Source organism: Galleria mellonella, unplaced genomic scaffold (assembly GCF_026898425.1).
Source record: "Galleria mellonella isolate WM207_F2 unplaced genomic scaffold, CSIRO_AGI_GalMel_v1 utg424, whole genome shotgun sequence".
Taxonomy (NCBI): domain Eukaryota; kingdom Metazoa; phylum Arthropoda; class Insecta; order Lepidoptera; family Pyralidae; genus Galleria; species Galleria mellonella.
The window spans coordinates 883132-905583 of record NW_026442097.1 but is presented as its reverse complement, the minus strand read 5'-3'; the positions used below and the strand labels follow the sequence as shown (position 1 = coordinate 905583).

Here is a 22452-nt window from a genome sequence, read left to right as displayed (position 1 = left end):
AGTCCAGCAGTGGATAGTTAACGGCTGAAATAATAAACTATGCTAGTTATCAAAATTATTGGTTTAGCCATTAATAAGCCAAGAGGAAATAAACAAATGATCTTTTACAATATTAATAATTAAAATGAATATCCATTACTCCATTAAAAAAAAAATATTCAGAAATGTCAACACATTTTTTTCTTATTATTGCTATTCTAAATTTGAAGATGTATGAAATTGCATTAACAAAGAAAATATTAAAAATGTATAAAATTAAATTTTAAATAAGAGACAATTTAATGCAAACTATTATTTAATTATAGAATGAAAGAAAATTATATTTATATTACAAAATATATAATTATAATTCATATTATAATATATAATTATTATACCTTTTTTTTTTTTTTATACAACTTAGAATGGCAAACAAGCTGACGGCCCACCTGATGGAAAGTGGTAACCGTCGCCTATAGACATGAGCAGTACCGTGGACATAACAGAGTATACTGTTTCGCCCATGATACCCCCCATCCGTTGCCATTCCTGAGGACTCAGGTGTTATTCCTCTGTACCCTGTAAATTCACGCCATATCCCACCCTTCAAACCGGAACACAGCCATGCAAACACAACTGTTTCACGGTTGAAACACGAATGGGACAGAAGTATCCAAGCAATCGACTTTTGTACAAAGTCTCCCTCTGGTGCCTATATAACTGGGAACTATATACCTATTTAACTGGGAATTTATATTTTTTAATTTTTGTTATAACTCTACTTATTTATTTTATGTGTAAACTCATATATTTATTTATTTATTTAATAATATTGGGATGGAATAATAAAAAAAACTTTACATCTATTTTATATGGGTTTGTCATCATCATCATGGCTTCTCTCCATTAATTCTAATCACTTTCGCCATCACCAGCTAGCATTATTAAAACCGACTAAATTATTGTTGCAGGCTAAATTAATCATTGAATGAAAGAGAGAAAAAAAAAAACATTATAAATGCATGACAATAACCAGAATGGACCTGGACAGGGCATAGGGCAGACAATAATTATATTTTTTAAGGACATTTTTTATCTTTATTTCAAGTTCGCACTATACGCGTTAGCTATATATGTTCTATTTTATTATTATGATTATTATTTTGGTTAGTGAGCAGTTGTTTCCTCTTTGTATTATTAGTAGCAGCAATGTGAAGTGAGCTAAGTGTTGACAGTGAAAAAGTGTAGTGTTTAAATGAATTGAAAATTTTTATTTGGAACTTTACACTTTGTTTTATCGCAACGGAGTTTATATTTGGTAAGTTAATTTTATTTTATTCTTTAATAAACCTTCAATTAATGTATTTTTAGCATAAATCAAATAAATGAGTAAATCATCTAAACCAAGCAAAGCTTGTATATATATATATATATATATATATGAATGACGACTTACGCTATGAAAAGTGATAATCGTAGCCTATAGATATCCTAGGCGTCACAGAATACACTGTGACGTCCACGGTACCGTTTCGCGCGATATATTTTAAAGTAACACAAATACATGGAACCCGCGACCGTTTTCGCGAAAAACGACCACTTTAACCGTTATAACAGTGCAGTCTGTCTGTCAACGGCAATGAAACAAAAACTGCGCTGTCCACAATGGCGGCTAACGGGTTAAAATACTTACGGCCATTCTTGGTGCGAGTATTTTGAAAGACCCAATACGGTTACTGAATAATTTATGAAAACACTAACTAACTATTATTTATACTAACATAAATTATTTATAGGTAACTGCCTCCGGTACGTTGGCCACGTAACTGGATAAAAAAAGCACTAAATAAGTAATAAATGACAAATTAATGAATAAATCTTGGATAAATTACACAACGCTATCTAGTTAAAGGTGAACGAAGCTCAGTGTACTCATATTTATTAACTTGTTTTTTTGTAAACTCAATTTTTGTTCGAAAACATTGTCGTTTGCTTGGATACCTCTGTCCCATTCGTGTTTCTACCGTGAAGCAGTTGTGTTTGTATGGCTATGTTTCGGTTTGAAGGGTGGGATATGGCAGTGAATTTACAGGGTACAGAGGAATAACACCTGAGTCCTCTGGAATGGCAACGCATGGGAGCTATTACAGACGAAACAGTATTCTGTTATGTCCATGATACTGTTCATGTCTATAGGCGACGGTTACCACTTTCAATCAGGTGGGCCGTTAGCTTGTTCGCCATTCTAAGTTGCATGAAAGAAAAATAAGAAAAAAAAAAATATCCGAATCGATCCCGGCGTCTTCGAATAATCGGAGGAATAATTAGAACTAAAAAAATAAAAAAACTAAAGATTCCGACCAATCGAGAACCTTGACGTTTTCTTTGTTTGATAGAGTTTAAAAATATATATATATTAAAACATTTCGTTTACGCATTACATACAAAACAACGATTTGTAAGAATCGATAAAAACAAATCGAATAATCGACCCGTGCCGTTTCTGTAATCGATCTTGTTAATAATAGTGATGTAATTGTCGACCTCGATTATATGTAGACAATTCGATACAGCATATCGATTCCTTTCAAATTGTCCACCATTTCGTAACTAAACGTGAGCTTGTGATGGATTATACGGTTTTATATTAAATCACGACTGTTCATCATTATCATTTATGAACGCAGTGATAACTCATCCGTCATACTCGAGAACGAGTGCTTTTAATTAATGATAATGGAATAGTAACCCCGCCCGCGCTATCGGTATACACCGGCGGGACACCAGTGAAGGATGATAGGTGAGGATGAAGCAGGTCAGTTAGCCCATCGTGACGAATTCAACAAGAATTGTTCACAATGGTTTACAGGGGGAACCACGTGGAGTTCGACCTAATAAGGCATATTGCTAGCAATAGCATAAAATTAGACAAGATGTTTTCTAGGGGGAACCGCGTGAAACTCGAATGAACTCCCTGCCAAGGTTTTCCCTTGAGACTGACAACGCTCACGTGACACCCCTAGTGTCGCAGGCGTCCATAGGCTACAGTGACCGTTTACCATCAGACGGGCTGTATGCTTGTTTGTCACCTTCGTGGTATAAAAAAGAAAACAAATGTATTAAATAAAAAAAGAAATTAAAAAAGTCAGGAAATTTATTAAAAGTTGATTACTACATTTATTTATTTATTTATTTAAAGGAACACCAACAGCATATTGCATTATAACATCTTATATATATAAAATTCTCGTGTCACGGTGTTTGTTACCAAACTCCTCCGAAACGGCTTTACCGACATTTATGAAATTTTGTGTGCATATTGGGCAGGTCTGAGAATCGGCCAACATCTATTTTTCATACCCGTCAATGATAAGGGTGACCTTCCCCAAAATATTTTTTTTTATTTTTTTATCAAATTTTTCCATTTTTATTTTATTATAATTTAGCATTGAAAAATACATACATCTTTAAATTTTCATCGTTTTACGATCAACCCATGTATTTTAATTGCGATTTTTATATTTCGCAATAAGTGGTAAAACAACGTTTACGGGGTCAGCTAGTATAGGTATAACAAACATTAAATATAACACAATATTAATGCACACGCTTACTGAAGGTATTCACAGCATTTACTTTAACATAGTTATACAGTGCAAGAAAATGAAGTAACAATTATAACGAACGCAAACAACAAATATTTTTTGTTTTTTTATACAACTTAGAATGGCTAAAAGACTTTTGGATTAATTCAAAACAATTGTCGAAATTATTACAAGGTACAACATTATGAGGTACAATTATTCTTCATACTCCTGGCCGGGTTCACTACCAGAGGGAGACTTTGTACAAAAGTCGATTGCTCGGGCACCTCTGTCGCATTCGTGTTTCAACCGTGAAGCAGTTGTGTTCGCATGGCGGTGTTTCGGTTTGAAGGGTGGGATATGGCGTGAACTTACTGGGTACAAAGGAATAACACCTGAGTCCTCAGAAATGGCAACGCATGGGGGGTATCATGGGCGAAACAGTATACTCTGTTATGTCCATAGTACTGCTCATGTCTATAGGCGACGGTTACCACTTTCCATCAGGTGGGCCGTCAGCTTGTTTGCCGTTTTAAGTTGTATAAAAAAAAGGTTATAGTATACTTTTCATCACGCTACGATCAATAGGAGCAGAGCAGTGAAGGGAAATGTGTCTGTTACATCAAAACCACTGACCCGTGAGGAAGGACATAGGCTACTATTTTACGAAAAACGACGGAAACGCGGACGAAGTCGTAGGCAACAGCTAGTATATTACTAAAATTAGATTCAATGTACTCAAACTGATATCTAGTCAAAATATTTACCTACCAACTATATCCCGGGTCTTTACGTACGGGAATCAGGACATAAAGTATTCTAGGTACTAAGCTTTTCCCAAAGTGGGCGATAGCGCCCCCTTGTGAGCGCTGCAGACCTAAAGGGTGGCGATAAGAGACCCAGAAAAAAAATGGGGGCGTTGTGTAGAAGCTTGAGGGGTGTTTTGATGGGTGAAAATGGCATGGTAACCCCGCCTGCGCTAACGGGATACGCTGGCGGAGCACTAGTGAAGGGTGATAGATGAGAATGAAAACAGGCCAGTTAGCTTATCATGTTCATCAGGAATTAACCATGATAGTTTCCAGGGGGAACCGCGAGCAGGTCGACCTGGTTGGGTATATTGCTAGCAATGGGATTCTCAGTCTCCATTACTAACAATGCCTTTCCCTCCCTGAAGCTTGGGGGTGCTTTGTTGATCTTGAAGCAATAATGGTTTTTAAGTAAGTGAAAAAATGGGGGCCCAAAAAAAATAATCTATTCTCAAAGTGGGCAATAGACAAAATAAGTTTGGGAACACCTGTACTAAATTAAATTGTGTTTAAATTATTTCTATATTATCGATCTTATATTTTGATAAACTTTTATTTTAACAATTTAATATTCGTCAAAAGAATAAAATAAATTAAAAAAAAAACTAAATACACATCCGGTTTTGTCTGAACGGCCTTCCAAGTCGCTCGAAGGTCAAATGGACGCATGTGTACAGATGTATGTACCTATTCAATCGTAAATACGTTCATTTAATTATAAAACGTATTTTTCACTGTGTACCACAACCACTCTTTGGAATCAACGTCCAGCAGCAGTATTTCCGAACCGATACGACAACATAACCTTCAAGAAAAGAGCATATTCCTTTTTAAAAGGCCGGCAGCACACCTGCAATGCCTCTAGTGTTGTGGGTGATCATGGGCGGCGGTAGTCACTTACCATCAGGTGAGCCGCATGCACGTCTGCCCCCTGTGTTGTAAAAAAAAATGGGACTGGTAGTCCGCATTTTTTTTAATGGATGATAATGAAATGGTAACCTCGCCTGCGTTAACGATATACACTGGCGGGGCACCAGTGAGGGATGACTAGTGAAGATGAAAGGCAGGTCAGTTAGCCCATCGTGACAATTCCACTAGAATTAACCACGGTGGTTTCCAGGGGAGACCACGTGGAGGTCGACCTGTTAGAGTATATTGCTAGCAATGGGGCAATTTTTTTTATACAACAGAATGGCAATAAGCTGACGGCCCGCCTGATGGAAAGTGGCAACCGTCACCTATAGACATGAGCAGTACCATGTACATAACAGAGTATACTGTTTCGCCCATGATACTCCCCATGCGTTGCCATTCCTGAGGACTCAGATGCTATTCCTCTGTACTCTGTAAATTCACGCCATATCCCACCTTTTAAACCGAAACACAGCCATGCAAACACAACTGCTTTACGGTTGAAACACGAATGGGACAGAGGTACCCAAGCAATCGACTTTACTAACAATCCCTTTCCTCCTTACAACACAATACAACAAACACCCCCCAATCCTCTTAAACTTTCCTATACATAACAGTAGCAAGATGTAAAAGTGAATTTGTTTATTTGTTACCTAACTGTTAGCATCTTAACGGCTCAACCAATCGGCATTATATCTATCAGGCGGCACGACAGCGCCTCGGCCAAGTTAAGCGCAGTCGTACCTTGCCTTTCTCGAGCGATTCACGGCACTACTGACCCCTGTAACTTATTTGTGGATAAAGCAAGAAGTCTGAACTTAGTGATCAATATGACATACTGTAACTATATATGTATGTATATATATACACATATAACGCATGGGGGGTATCATGGGCGAAACAGTATACTCTTCTGCTCATGTCTCAGGTGGGCCGTCAGCTTGTATATATATATATATATATATTTCCAATATACCTAATAATTATACCTTACATTTTACGAATCATCACCAGTCAAAGTTATTTAATTTTATTGAACGCACGACGACATATTCTACTAATATACATACCTCTGAGATAACAAACAAACATACGGCCCACCCGATAGTAAGCGGTTACCGTAGCCTACGAACGTCTGGAATATCAAGGGCATTATGTGCGCTTTGTCATCACTGAAGAAACTTCTTCTTTTTTGAAGTACAGAAGTTTTAATGTGTATTGATTAGATTTACTTAGTAATTAAAATAGTAGATTTTTTATTACATTCTGATTTTATAATTGTAATGTCGTACAATATTATTGCCTTATTCCCTTTTGACCATAATAGAATATTAGTGTTGTGCTCTTTTGAGAGCAAAGCTTAATTGTGACCATTTTGTGTTGTTATGGTACACTCTCTAAAGGAAAACAATATCTTTCTCTTTTATGTGTATTTTTATCTACTTCTGCTGTGATTTGTGTGCTGTAAGTAATGCAAATAAATTATATATCTATCTATTTATATATATAATTATTGTTAAAATAAAGACAACTAATATAGATACGGAAACTGTCACTGTAAATGTTGATAGATAATTGTTTAGGTAACCATTTATAACAAACCTGTTGAATCTTGGCCTCTTGTTTAACAAGTTAGTTATAATTCCTAGATATTAATTTAACAGACTTGATTTACATGAGATCTCATGACTTTTCGTGGTTGAAGACTTGGCATTGTTTTACATTTTTTTGTTTTTAATGAAATCTGGTATATACGTAGTATTTGAGAGGAAGATGTGGCGGTTGGAATGGAGTTTGACAGCCCCATTGTTAACAAAATACCCTATTAGATCGACCTTCACGTGGTTCCCCCTGTGAACAATTCTTGTTGAATTCGTCCCGATGAGCTAACTGACCTGCTTCATCCTCACCTATCATCCTTCACTGGTGAGCCGCCGGTATACCGTTACTGCACCCGGGTTACCCATAACATTGTCACCTATTAAAAAAAAAACATAATTTACCCGAGCAAATCCACGTTACTAGGGGAAAGGGATTGTTAGTAACGGGGACTGAGAATCCTATTGCTAGCAATATACCCAACCAGGTCGACCTCCTCGCGGTTCCCCCTGGAAACTATTATGGTTAATTCCCGATAAATTCATCATGAAGGGCTAACTGGCCTGTTTTCATTCTCATCTATCACCCTTCACTGGTGCTCCGCCAGCGTATCCCGTTAGCGCAGGCGGGCGTTACCATACCATTTTCACCCATCAAAATAAAATCCACGTTACATAGATAGTTACAGAAATTAAAACAAAAAAACAAATGTAGGTATGCTAATAGGATTCTTAACTCTACGACTTCAGAGACGGGTGACCTTTAGATAGAGTTGCTTGCGACATTTTTAACGGCATAACAAGAACTACTCAGACGGTATGACCTTTTATAAAATTGTATATTTTATACATTATCAGGTGTATTCTGAATATCTAGGTGGTATTTAAATATGTATAATACACGTCTACATAACATCTTTGTCTTGTTAAACATCTTTGGTGCAGTTTACTAGGCTTATTATTAATGTAGAGAATTTATTTATTTATTTATTCATTAGTACAAATATGTGTACATGGCGGACTTAATGCTAAAAGCATTCTCTCCCAGTCAACCATAGGGAAGTGTCAGAATACTCGAATGCGGTACTAATAATTATTGATATACATACATACTAAAATTACATATATAAACGAATAAATATATATGAATAACAAATATACTTACACATATATGACATATACTATATTATACACGAAATTGAGAATAATATAAAGCACTTATTGCTCGGATAAAGTAAAAAAGTGAGCGTGAACGCTTTTTTTGAAAGACGGTTTAGTCGGCAGTCTCTTAGTGGCGTCAGGAAGCGCGTTCCAGAGTCGTGAAGAATGTAGGTGAAAAGAGTTTGAAGCGTAACCAGTACGGTGAGAGGGGAAAGATAGTTGGAGAATATGGATAATAATAATAATAATGTAGATTAATAAATAAGTCTTCACTATTTGTATAATTGTTACTAAATTATACATTAACACTTACCTGTAAGAGCTTTTTTTTAATGGCTGATAATGGAATGGTAACCCCACCCGCGCTATCGGTATACACCGGCGGCGCACCAGTGAAGGATGATAGGTGAGAATGAAGCAGGTCAGTTAGCCCATCGTGACGAATTCAACTAGAATTAGTTACGATGGTTTCTAGGGGGAACTACGTTGAGGTCGACCTGACAGGGTATATTGCTAGTAATGGGGCTATTTGACCCCATTACTAACAATCCCTTTCCCCCCTATCTGTGAGAGCTACCCCGCCTGCGCTAACAGGATACGCTGGCGGAGCACCAGTGAAGGATGATAGGTGAGAATGAAGCAGGTCATGATGGTTTCCAGGGAGAACCGCGAGGAGGTCGACCTGGTTGAGTATATTGCTAGCAATGGGATTCTCAGTCTCCATTACTAACAATCCCTTTCCCCCTGCCGCATGCTCGTTTGCCCCCTGTGTTATAAAAAAAAAAGCATAGAAGTGTTTAACAAACAATACCTTTCGATGACATTTGATTATATAATTTCAGTATTAGATATTATGTCACACTGAACCTTGGTTGTGAATAGTATTGCAAAAGTATTTCAAAATGGCCCATTTACATTTAATCATCAGCGTCATCAAATATCAGTATCATTGGTACACCGCTCTATCTACCTATTTTTATTTATTTATTTATTCATTAGTACATATATGTGTACATGGCGGACCTAATGCTAAAAGCATTCTCTCCCAGTCAACCGTAGGGAAGTGTCAGAATACACGAAGCGGTACTAGTAATTATTTATATATATATATATATATATATATATTACTAGAGAGGGATTTTGTACAAAAATCGATTGCTCGGACACCTCTGTCCCATTCGTGTTTCTACCGTGAAGCAGTTGTGTTTGCATGGCTGTGTTTCGGCTTGAAGGGTGGGATATGGCGTGAATTTACAGGGTACAGAGGAATAACACCTGAGTCCTCAGGTATGAAAACGCATGGGGGGTATCATGGGCGAAACAGTATACTCTGTTGACAGACAGACGGGAAGCGACTTTGTTCTATACCATGTAGTGACAAACAATCAAAAACTTTCCTCTATATAATCAACACGAATGGACGCCCGGATGTTTCATAGACATATTAGACTTCAAATATTTGAATTTAGAATGTGGAATCTCGTGTCTATGCGTAGAACGTTTATCGCGCATTTGTTATGTCTAGATGTCTCAGTTTAAGCCATTCCATTAGATTGGCAAATAAATGCATTCAATAGAAGTAAAAAAGATTATGCAAAATGCTAAGAGTGGTTTCGACCATACGTTGCAGTTTTAAATAGTTTGTTTTGTAAATTGAATGCACAGTAATATACTTACTTATCAAGCGACTTCAAACAGAAGGATTAATGTTTTATTTATATGATTTTTTTAACAACAACTTAGAATGGCAAACAAGTTGACGGCCCACCTGATGGAAAGTGGCAACCGTCGCCTATAGACATGAGCAGTACCGTGGACATAACAGAGTATACTGTTTCGCCCATGATACCCCCCATGCGTTTTCATACCTGAGGACTCAGGTGTTATTCCTCTGTACCCAGTAACTTCACGCCATATTCCACCCTTCAAACCGAAACACAGCCATGCAAACACAACTGCTTCACGGTCGAAACACGAATGGAACAGAGGTACTCAAGCAATCGACTTTTGTACAAAGTCTTCCTCTGGTAACTTAACTGTAATAACAACTATAACACGAGTGAGACAGAAGTACCTATACAAATGGCTTGATTTATTTCTCATCTCAAATTACATCATCCAATAATCGATAATAAATTAATGCCGTGTCGAATTAAAAATGGCTCTTGTCTCAAGAGTCGTCGAACGTCTGCTGGCTGCGATTGCGCAATGGCCAATAACAATGAAGATGCACATCGCTTCCGGACTGTCTATGACTGACATAGACCGGTGGCTCTATGGTTGTTGATTTTATTTATTTATTTATTTAATTCTTTATTGTACACACCAGTTATAAGAATATGACAGTGGTAATCAAATGTACAAAGGCGAGCTTAACTCTAAAAGAGTTCTCTTGCAGCAACATGCAAAGTGGAAAGGAGCATCAACGTCAACGGGTAGAGCGGTGTACAGTATTGTGACAATTTTTAAACAGACAAAATTGAATTAATTTTAGGTTGCATTATGAAGATATCGCTTTTTTTTTTAATATCAGCGTTATTTTTTTATAAGCACGTTAAAAAAGAGTCAAGTTATTAATTTGTGTATTTAAACGGCTTCAAAATGGAAAGATTCTTAATTCGATTGCATTTTTTTTTATGTCATAACTTCGTCAGTTGTAACCGGATTTGAAAAATTCTTGATTTTCGCTGATTTTGTGGAAATTTTATCAAAATCAGTTGAGTAGTTTAATTTTTAGGGCAAAATAATTGGGTTTGACATAATTGAAGTCGGTTTTAACTGTGAAACACAGGGGGGAAAGGGATTGTTAGTAATGGAGACTGAGAATCCCGTTGCTAGTAATATAGCCAACCAGGTCGACCTCCTCGCTGTTCCCCCTGGAAACTATCATGGTTAATGCCTGATGAATTCATCATGATGGGCTAACTGTGTTTTCATTCTCATCTATCACCCTTCACTGGTGTTCCGCCAGCGTATCCCGTTAGCGCAGGCGGGGTTACCATACCATTTTCACTCATCAATAAAAAAACTGTTTTATACTTAGCTTTTAATATTTAATTACTTTTACATTTGTTACCTCACAACTTTGTCATTTATAAATCATTTAATTTACATTTATACATTTTAACTTTTACATTTTGCATTCCTAATTATGGCGAAATATCTGGACTTATAACTATTGTTAACATATATATACTTAGCATGTTTCATGTAAATAAATACATACATACATACGTAACTGTCACGCCTATCATCCATTAGGGTAGGCAGAAATAAATAAATAAACGTGTGCAACCTTCCTACGTACCTACCTCGTGCGGAGCCGGGGCGGGCGGCTAGTAAATATACACCTATATTATTATGTCAACAGTGATAACTAAGTAATTATGTAGACACAGGCTTACTTAACAACGAAATGGTCTAAAATTATACGTAAACATAACCAATTTGCACGAAAGTGGGTAAAAAGGTCAGGCCATTGTTAAATAATAACAAAATGTAATAGTTAACATGCGTTTTTTTATGTAGCTCTTTTTTTGGTTTTTACAGTTTCGCTTACACGCAACTTCGTTCAAGTGAGAAATATATTTAATTCACTATATATTTTTTTTTATACAACTTAGAATTGCAAACAAGCTGACGGCCCACCTGATGGAAAATGGTAACCGTCAACTATACTCACGAGTAGTAACATGGATATAACAGAGTATACTGTTTCGTCCCTGATACACACCATGCGTTGCCATTCCTGAGGACTCAGGTGATATTCCTTTGTACCCTGTAAATTTATTTATTATTTATTTATTCATTAGTACAAATATGTGTACATGGAGGACTTAATGCAAAAAGCATTCTCTCCCAGTCAACCGTAGGGAAGTGTCAGAATACACGAATGCGGTACTACTAATTATTGATATACATACATACTAAAATTACATATATAAACGAATAAATATATATGAATAACAAATATACTTACACATATATGACATATACTATATTATACAGGAATCTGGGAATAATATAAAGCATTTACTGCTCGGATAAAAATAAAAAGTGAGCGTGAACGCTTTTTTTGAAAGACGGTTTAGGTTCAGTAAATTGCCATAACCCACCCTTCAAACCGAAACACAGCCATGCAAACACAACTGCTTTACAGTTGAAACACGAATGGGACAGAGGTACCCAAGCAATCGACTTTTGTACAAAGTCTCCCTCTGGTAAAAAAGAATTTTAAAGAATTATTAAAATTTGTCATTTAAAGATACATTCGTAGTCAAAATGGAATTGCTGTATTACAGAAGGCCGGTTGTTTGTTTCAATGTTTGAAGCTATTTATTTGCAATTAGTAAAATTGCTACAATTAATCCAATACGCGGCTAATACTAGTTTCGCTCCCGGTCTTGTTTGCAACCGGTTCTTTCTCTTTGAAGTTGTGTAACCGGTTTCGCGTTTCCATTGTATCATACGATTCTGTTATTTACTCACTAATATATAAAGTATGCCGTGTGGTCCCGGCATAAATTGGACCGCCCCATCCTTTCCCGTGGGTGTCGTAAGAGGCGACTAAGGGAACTTAATCAAAAAGAACTAAGTCAAGGGTTGAACTGCAGCGTTCCTCTTAAAAGATCATGAAAGCTTAACTGCGGATGCCAACCTACCTGTCAAATAGGTATTTTCTATGGCTTTCTATAAATGATAGTTATTTTAAGATGGCGTGAATTTACAGGGTACAGAGGAATAACACCTGTGTCCTCAGGAATGGCAACGCATGGGGGGTATCATGGGTGAAACAGTATACTCTGTTATGTCCATGGTACTGCTCATGTCTATAGGCGACGGTTACCACTTACCATCAGGTGGGCCGTCAGCTTGTGTGTATATATATATATATATATATATATATATATATATATATATATATATATATATATATATATATATATATATATATATATATATATATATATATATATATATATATATATATATATATGTATTTGTATTCTTCTTTAAGTACTGCAATAAAGAGTAAATAAATAATATTAACTCTACCCGCTCGAAGTCGGGCCGGATCGACTTACCCGTGCGAAGTCGTGTCTAGTTGCACAAATAATTTATCGTGGCACATTGGAAACGAGCCAGCCACCGCCAACCACTCAGTTACCAAATACCATACAATAATTGCTGTTGGAAATTATATCTTCCATTACATTTTCAATTATATTTTAATGACCAAGTTTTTTTTTTTTTATTTTAATTTCAACATTGTACCAATTTACTAATATTAATTGGCTTGTAGCAAATCTATTGAAATCTACAACAGAGTCGTTCGTGACACGTTTACACCACAGACTCTATGGCCAGTCACAATACTATAGTCTGTTTTAATAAAGGTGAAGAGATTCACCTTCATTAAAACAGATTATACTTCATTAAAACTTCATCAAACTGCTGATAAGGTGATGATGATCAGCTATATATAATATATTAACTATATTATAATATATAGTCCCAGACATGTTAAATATGTACCTAATACTAGAACATATATACATACATAGGGGATACATAGGGGAAAAGGATTGTTAGTAATTTACGGACTTTAAATTACCATCAATATTCGAAGATTTAAACGAACGAGTAAAAGAATATATTTTAAAACCGGAGAGGCTCTCTATACATAAATGGGAACGATCCCAAACTCACTGGCATCGGAAGACTGATATAAATTCTCTAATTAAAACTGACGATGACGATTTTGGTCCAGACTTGACTCTAGAGGTGGTTAGAAACCCATTAACAGGTGAAATTATTGGTTTAGAAGAAATAAGTATACCAATTGAAGATGAAGATGAGACTGAGGATCCCATTGCTAGCAATATACCTAACCAGGTCGACCTGCTCGCGGTTCCCCCTGGAAACTATCATGGTTAATTCCTGATGAATTCATCATGATGTGCTAACTGGCCTGTTTTCATTCTCATCTATCACCCTTCACTGGTGCTCCGCCAGCGTGTCCCGTTAGCGCAGGCGGGGTTACCATACCATTGTCACCTATAAAAAAAATTGTTTGTTGAATTCATCATGGTGGATCAACTGACCTGCGTCATCTTCACCTATCATCTCTCACAGGCTTTGGAGATGTTTTAAGAGGGACGCCACTGCCCATCCGTCGCCATCCCTTAGTCGATTTTTACGACACCCATATATATAGTAAGTGTATACCAAATTTCATAGTGATCGGTTAAGCCGTTAAGACGCTATAAACTAACATACAAACAAACAGACTATCACATGTATATTGTAAATAAGGACACTAGCTATCCGGCCCTGCTTTGCATGACTTGATACAATTTTTGAAAAACATATTAATCGCTGATAATACAGCTGTCTATAGGTGAAAGAATTTTAAAAACGGTTGAGTAGTTTTTGGCTTTATCCATCACAGACAAACAAACAATCGAATCTCTTTGTAATATTGGTGTACAGATAAAGAATTCAACGCGCATGCGTGTGCGTGTGGCGTGTATTTCAAACTGTCAGCATTGTATGTAATTTCTTTGTTTGTCCAAAATGCATTATGCATGAAGACGTCATGCGAAAATTCCAAAAATAATCGAATATGTACACAGAATATTTTCTTTGTTTTGCTTTAAAATAAGATGGGAATTCACTTTGTTACTATTCAAATAGTTGCAAAATTAAACTTTAGCTGTTTTTGTAGAGCAAAAAAACTTGTTATGGGGGTAAGTATACATGTTATATTTTTTATTACAGTAGGTATATACGTTTTATTTATTAATATTAATTATTAGGTATTTTTTTTATAAATATTTATAATTATTAATTTATTAATAATATTCCCCGTATGGTCCCGGCATAGAATGGGCCACCCGTTCCTGTCCCGTGGGTGTCGTAAGAGTCGATTAAAGGAGGACGAGGGATGGACATCAGCGTCCCTATTAAAACATCTGTAAAAGCCTAACTGATGTTGCTAACTCGCCTGCCAAGTGTGGCAGCTACTGGCAAAACACCCTAAAAGGAAGGTTCAGCAGCGGACAGTTAAAGGCTGATAAAGTGATGACTGTACCTCATCCTCGTGTATAGTAAATATTAGACATATGTAAGTATATTTGTTGTTTTTATTGTTGACTGCTGTTGCTAACTCGCCTGCCAAGCGTGGCAACTCTGGCAAAACTTCCCTCATGGGGAAGGCTTATATTCAACATAAGTAAGATACATATTATATATATATATATATATATATATATATATATATATATATATATGTACTCACTGTATGATATTTGTGTTATTACCTACTAAGACGACCTCGGTTAAACAAACATATCGAAACGCAAGCCTTCCCATCTTCGATGTTGCAATCGTTCTCTACCGTGTTCACCGTCACATCACGACACCACGTTCATATATATATATATATATATATACTAGCTGACTCGGCAAACGTTGTTTTACCATATACATTATTTCTAGAACTATACATGCAAATATATCGTACTACAATTATTATATTCGATTGCCATCTTGCAACCCTATTGCGGCATAACAAAATTAAAATAAAAATTTTGTCAAATATTTAAAAAATATTTAGGTATATGTCACCCTTATGATTGACGGGTATGAAAAATAGATGTTGGCCGATTCTCAGACCTACTCGATATGCACACAAAATTTTATAAAAACGACACGAGAGTTTTATATATAAGATATATTAATATATGAAGCAAAAACTTTGTACCCCTTTTTACGAAAATTGCGCGGGCGGAGGAGCATGAAATTTGGCACACTTACAGTTTATATAGAGAAGGAGTGCGGAATGAAAATATTTTTTTAAAAATTACGCATAAAAATACATTAAATCAATAAAAAAAAAAAACATTACACACACCATGTATTTGACACACACACTCATATTGTACTCTTTTGTTTATTGTTAAAGTCTGCGGTCGAATTGAGAATAGATTAATATTGTTTGCCTTTAACATTACTTGTCCATAGTCTCACTGAATGTCAAACGTGACCATAATACATTCAGTCATTACAATATATGTTATGGTCGAATTTCGACCACTGGCTGACCACTAGTATACAATATTATATTATTGTAGCCGTTTAAATTTGGCACGCCTAATTATGGTGAAATATATGGATTTATAATAGAGACTCCACGAAAGGAGAATGATTTTTTTAAATCACAAATGTGTGTGGTTTCACGTAATGTTCACAATAAGGTAACAGATGCAAAAACTGTACATTACCAGGGGGAGACTTTGTACAAAAGTCATTTGCTTGGGTACCTCTGTCCCATTCGTATTTCAACCGTGAAGCAGTCGTGTTTGCATGACTGTGTTTCGGTTTGAAGGGTGGGATATGGCGTGAATTTGCAAGGTACATAGGAATAACACCCGAGTCCTCAGGAATGGCAACGCATGGGGGGTATCATGGGCTAAACAGTATACTGTGTTATGTCCACGGTAGTGCTCATGTCTATAGGCGAGGGTTACCACTTTCCATCAGGTGGATCGTTAGCTTGTTTGCCATTCTAAGTTGTATAAAAAAAAATGGTTTTTTTATACAACTTAGAATCTAAAAATAGGAAGACAGATAAAGGAAACACTAGGTGTCGTGTCGTATAGGGAGGTCAAGGATATGGTCTGGGATAGAGCTGGCTGGAGGAAGATTCATGAATTAGTTGCACCGACAAGAGGGAACTCCTAAATGAAAAGAAGAAGAGCTTATTAGAATAAATACACGTAAATAAAGCAGTATTTATATATATATATATATATATATATATATATATATATATATATATATATTATAATTATTAAAACAAAAACAAAAATAATATTATAAGGCCATACAAATTACATTAATTTATGTTGAAGGCGATACATTCAAAAACGTGACTTGTTTCATACCGATAGACAAATAAACGGTAACATTTATTGTTATTCCGTTGTGACAAAGATTTGTCAAGTTTGAAAGTAGGCCAATGGGCTGATTCACACTGAACGGAAAGAGCGACGAAGCGGCTAACGTGTAAATTTTTGCTACTCAAAAAACAGAGACTTCAAAATTATACCGTACATACATACATATCTGTCACGCCTGTCTCCCATTAGAGTAGGCAGAAACAATGGAACGCCAAATGCTTCGATTCAAACAAACCTCTTTCGCTTCCTCCACATCCGTCAATCTTTTCATACACGCTCGCCGGTTACGAATACCTATAATTTGGCCCTTCTTCAGCAATTAAGTCGTAATAAAATTAAAATTGTTTAGTAATGCCATTATTCTTATTTTTAAATGAATAAAACGCACAAATGGGCTACGGGATATCAAGGGATTAGAATTTAGAACACGGAATAGATTTTTCTTTGTAACAAACAATAGTTTAGTCCGTAAAGATGTAAAATAGTATAAATCAAACTGTTTATAATTACTCCTCTCCATCCAAAGGTTGGCTGGAAGAGATCGCTTTAAGCGATAAGGTCGCCCATTGTTTTCTCAGTGTAAAAGTACTTTTGACTGGTTAAGAGTTTTGCCTGCAATATATATATTATAAACTATACATAAATCGTTCTCTCCTGTCAGTGTAGAACATCAGAGTATTGCATAACTCAGCTTATATTTATAAGAGTACAATAATTGACTTAACAATAACGTGTCGAGGTTTTTAAAGGTCCAAATGTATTGTCATAAGGTCCACAGTTTGCGACGACGACTGTGTGGGAAACAACATTTCATGGCTGTATTATCACTACATAGTATAAAACAAAGTCGCTGTCGCTGTCTGTCCGTCTCTATGTATGCTTAAATCTTTAAAACTACGCAACGGATTTTGTAGTGGTTTTTTTAATAGATAGTGTGATTCAAGAGGAAGGTTTATATGTATAATACATGCATAATATTGTAGAGAAACACTGATAAATTTAGAGGTTTCTAATGGGATATTGTAAATAAACACATTTTTTTAGCATTTCACCCGTGCGAAGCTGGGGCGGGTTGCTTGTTTAGAATAATTGACGCTGCGTGATAAGGTCCTGAGTTCGACTCCCGGTCAGGCCAATTAAGCACTTTTCTGAATTGAAATATCGAACCATGTTGATGTGATTAGGTAAACTGTGGTTACATCAATACATATAGTAAAATCCTAACTGCTCGCTGTCTGTACATGGAAGATACATAAGAAAAACTATTATAGGGAGGGGGGAGGGGGGCTTTATGAACGCAATAGAACCCGAAACAACTATTTTTAGAATTTTTTTCCGTTATTCTGTTGATCTGTACGTTTGTGCAGCTAATCTCAGAAACGGCTTAACCGATTTGAATACGATTTTCTCTGATGCGTTGCAGTTTACTCCACTTAACATTTAGTGTTAGTTTTATTACAATCGGTTCATAAATAAAAAAGTTATATCAATCTAAAGAGTCACATATAAAATGCTATAAAATAACAGATTAGTTGAATTGGCTGAAACTTTTTTTTTTATTATATGTATTGATAATGAATAAGAAAAAAAAAAGATAAAAAAGAATTACGGGCTCTATGGTTCGTTGAGTGGATTAGATAGTGATTAGTGATCGGATTTTTTTATATACAACTTAGAATGGCAAACAAGCTGACGGCCCATCTGATGGAAAGTGGTAACCGTCGCCTATAGACATGAGCAGTACTATGGACATAACAGAGTATACTGTTTCGCCCATGATACCCCCCATGCGTTGCCATTCCTGAGGACTCAGGTGTTATTCCTCTGTACCCTGTAAATTAAAACATCTCGTCGTCCACCGATGGAGGTTTTATTCGAAATTATTAAATTAATGATAATTTTTTGCGCAATAGTTTAAGATTTTGTTCCCTAAAATAATAATAATAATTAACAAAATTTATATAAGGCCTACCGCAGAAGGAATCAACAAAATCGGATCACAATTTTCGATGCTGTGGCATAACTTATACACACGCAAAAAATACTATCCGTTCGAGAAATTCGTCCTTTTCGACCTCCACTAGATATCATAATACACTCTTTAGCAGTCGGCTAAGTAGGTCTCGAGCGCGCACGCCGGTCACGTTGTCTGTCTGTACGTTGCGTAACAATACGGGTTTCTGTATTACGACACTGCCGTCTCCGTCGGCGGATCGGTGGCGTGAACATAATCACAAAGACACAACACACACCCCCGCCTTGTTTAAGTTGGTTGCAATCAAAAAATAATAGCAAATATTTTGCTCCACCAAAAAAAAACAGTTTTTTTACAACACAGTGGGCAAACGAGCGTGCGGCTCACCTGATGGTAAGTGACTACCGCCGATTAGATCACCCGCAACACCAGCGGCATTGCAGGTGTGCTGCCGGCCTTTCAAAAAGGAATATGCTCTTTTCTTGAAGGTTATGATGTCGTATCGGTTCGGAAATACTGCTGCTGGAAGTTGATTCCAAAGAGTGGTAGAGTTATTTTATATCTGACTAAATTAATACATATTTTAAATACACAATCGGAACTTATCGCGATGTAAAAGCTTTTACAGGTAAATACTACCTACATACCTGCTTCTTGCAGGGAGTCAGTGGATGCAGGTGGCTCAGGACCGTTCTTTATGGCAGTCTATGGGGGAGGCCTATGTCCAGCAGTGGACTGATAATGGCTGAGATGATGACGACGATGATACCTGCTTCTTTACTGCCGACGTTTCGACGTGGATTGCACCGCGTCGTGGTCACGGCTGGACTGAAAATGATATGATTTAAAATATGTGTAAATAACGGGAAAGTTTAAAATTAAATTAATAAAAACTAGTGATATTACTAAGGGTTAAGGAAAAGAAACAAATGTTTATAAACTATTGAGGTCAGAAGGGAGAAAATATTGGTACATTTGATACGACACGACGAACTCACCAGAGGGAGACTTTATTCGTTATTCTTTATTGTACACAAAACATACTGTTAATTACAATTCATTATAAACATAATGTACAAAGGCGAGCTTATCTCTAATAAGAGATTGCTTCCAGCAAAACCTTTCCATGTTAATTGTGTTATTAAAAATAAAAAAAACAAAAGACTTTAAACAAAGTCATTTGCTTAGACACCTCTATACCATTCGTGTTTCAACCGTGAAGCAGTTGTGTTTCTATGGCTGTGTTTCGGTTTGAAGGGTGGGATATGGCGTGAATTTACTGGGTACAGAGGAATAACACCTGAGTCCTCAGGAATGGCAACGCATGGGAGGTATCATGGGAGAAATAGTATACACTCTCTGACTATAATGTCTATGGTATTGCTCGTGTCTATAGGCGACGGTTACCACTTTCCATCAGGTGGGCCGTCAGTTTGTTTGCCATTCTAAGTTGTATAAAAAAAAAATCTTTTGTCGATTCTTCAAGCTATGTGACTAGCCTCTACTCGTATATTGCTACACACACACATATATATATATATATATATATATATATATATATATATATATATATATATATATATATATATATATATATATATATATATATATATATATATATATATATATTTTTTTTTTACAACACAGTGGGCAAACGAGCATGCGGCTCACCTAATGGTAAGTGACTACCGCCACCCATGATCACCCACAACACCAGAAGCATTGCAGGTGTGCTGCCGGCCTTTTAAAAAGGAATATGCTCTTTTCTTGAAGGTTATGTTGTCGTATCAGTTCGGAAATACCGCTGCTAGAAGTTGATTCCAAAGAGTGGTAGAGTTATTTTATATCTGACTAAATTAATACATATTTTACCGTCAGCCGTTACCGTGGGCCGTCAGTTTATTTGCCATTCTAAGTTGTATAAAAAAAAATCTTTTGTCGATTCTTCAAGCTATGTGACTAGCCTATATATTGCTACATATATATATATATATAGGCTACTCTTTTCCCGGTCAATAAAAATATCCCGGTCAAAGTTACAAGTACAAGTTAATTTTTATTTAGTACATATTGCCTCTTATATCTTCAGTCCAGTCAAGGTTACAATGCATATGACACTCTTTACACACTACACTAACAAGTGGGTAAGTAGGCAGTCACCCTACTTACCAAAAAGAGAGGTAATGTGTTACTTAAACCGTATAAAGCAAAATGGTGTCAATGCATATCAATTATTAACGGCAGTTTCTTATAAAACTTAACCTAATTTCAAAATATGTAAACAAATGTACATGGCAGGGTATCTCTTTTTTGAGTTCTGTACCATAAAAGCAAGAAGGAACCCTTATGTTATACCACAGATAATATAATAGATAGATAGATAGATAAATAATTTATTTGCGTTACTTACAGCACACAAACAGCGACAGACAGAAATGCACAGTAAAAAAAGATAAAAAAAGATACATGTCGTAATGCTATACTAGTAGTTATATCTTAGATTATTTAGAGCAAATATTTTGATAGTCGGGCCACATTGCAGATGAAAATTTGACCCCGGGCCAGACAGTTTTTTTTTTCTTCAAATTTTAAGTTTAATTTTTGCTAAGGATGTCAATTAATGAATTTTAAAACCAACATTTTTTAATCAAAATATTTATTAAGCGTTGAAAAGAGCGGTGTGTCCGGGAGAAAATTTTGGCTCCCACCGGCCCTGATAATGTGTATAAGTATCGCTTAATATTTTATCTAAATATTTTGTATGCACCAATTTATGTTAGACAAACACTAACATTTATGTTTCTAATAATAATAAATACAATGCTTCAGGGGCCAGACAAAATTCTACCGCGGGCCGGATTCGGCCAGCGAGCCGCCATTTGCCCAAGTCTGATATAGAGTGTCCCCATACAAATGCTTCGAGAAAAACGGTTCAACTTTCTCATACAATTTTTCGTAAATAGTTACGAGTGATTCCTTTATAACTTCTATATTTATTTTGTCTTATAATTTCTGCATATTTTTCAATACGTAAACACTCATTTTATTTATTAAATAATTAAATATAGATACGTCAAGATACATTGTGTGCGTAAGTATATAGAACACTGATAAAAACAACGAGTCAGTAATTATTACAGAACTAAAGGCTCTGAAATAACTACAGTTTATTAAAAAACATGGGAATCATTATTCGTCCACTGCTGGACATAAGCCTCTGTCGATGCAGGTTTTTTTTTACACAACTTAGAATGGCAAAGAAGCAAACGGCCCACCTCATGGAAAGTGGTAACCGTCGCCTATAGACATGAGCAGTACCATGGACATAACAGAGTATACTGTTTCGCCCATGATACCCCCATGCGTTGCCATTCCTGAGGACTCAGGTGTTATTCCTCTGTACCCAGTAAATTCACGCCATATCCCACCCTTCAAACCGAAACACAGCCATGCAAACACAACTGCTTC

The 22452-nt window shown here is 36.1% G+C and overlaps 1 protein-coding gene across 16 annotated transcripts in view; it reads left to right on the top strand.

Moving 5' to 3' along the window:
• LOC113515663 (cell surface glycoprotein 1) overlaps window positions 1-22452 on the top strand; it is a 77896-nt gene that overhangs the window by 30652 nt on the left and 24792 nt on the right. For 7 of the 16 annotated variants that reach the window (XM_052898330.1, XM_052898334.1, XM_052898328.1 and 4 more), the window contains exon 2: window positions 1151-1297. The exons of 2 other annotated variants lie outside the window; for them this stretch is intronic. The gene's annotated coding sequence lies outside the window, so the exon portion shown is untranslated. Of the gene's footprint in view, window positions 1-762; window positions 1298-22452 lie in introns of those variants that run through there. 7 more of the 16 variants (XM_052898337.1, XM_052898336.1, XM_052898341.1 and 4 more) reach the window with 3 other exon arrangements.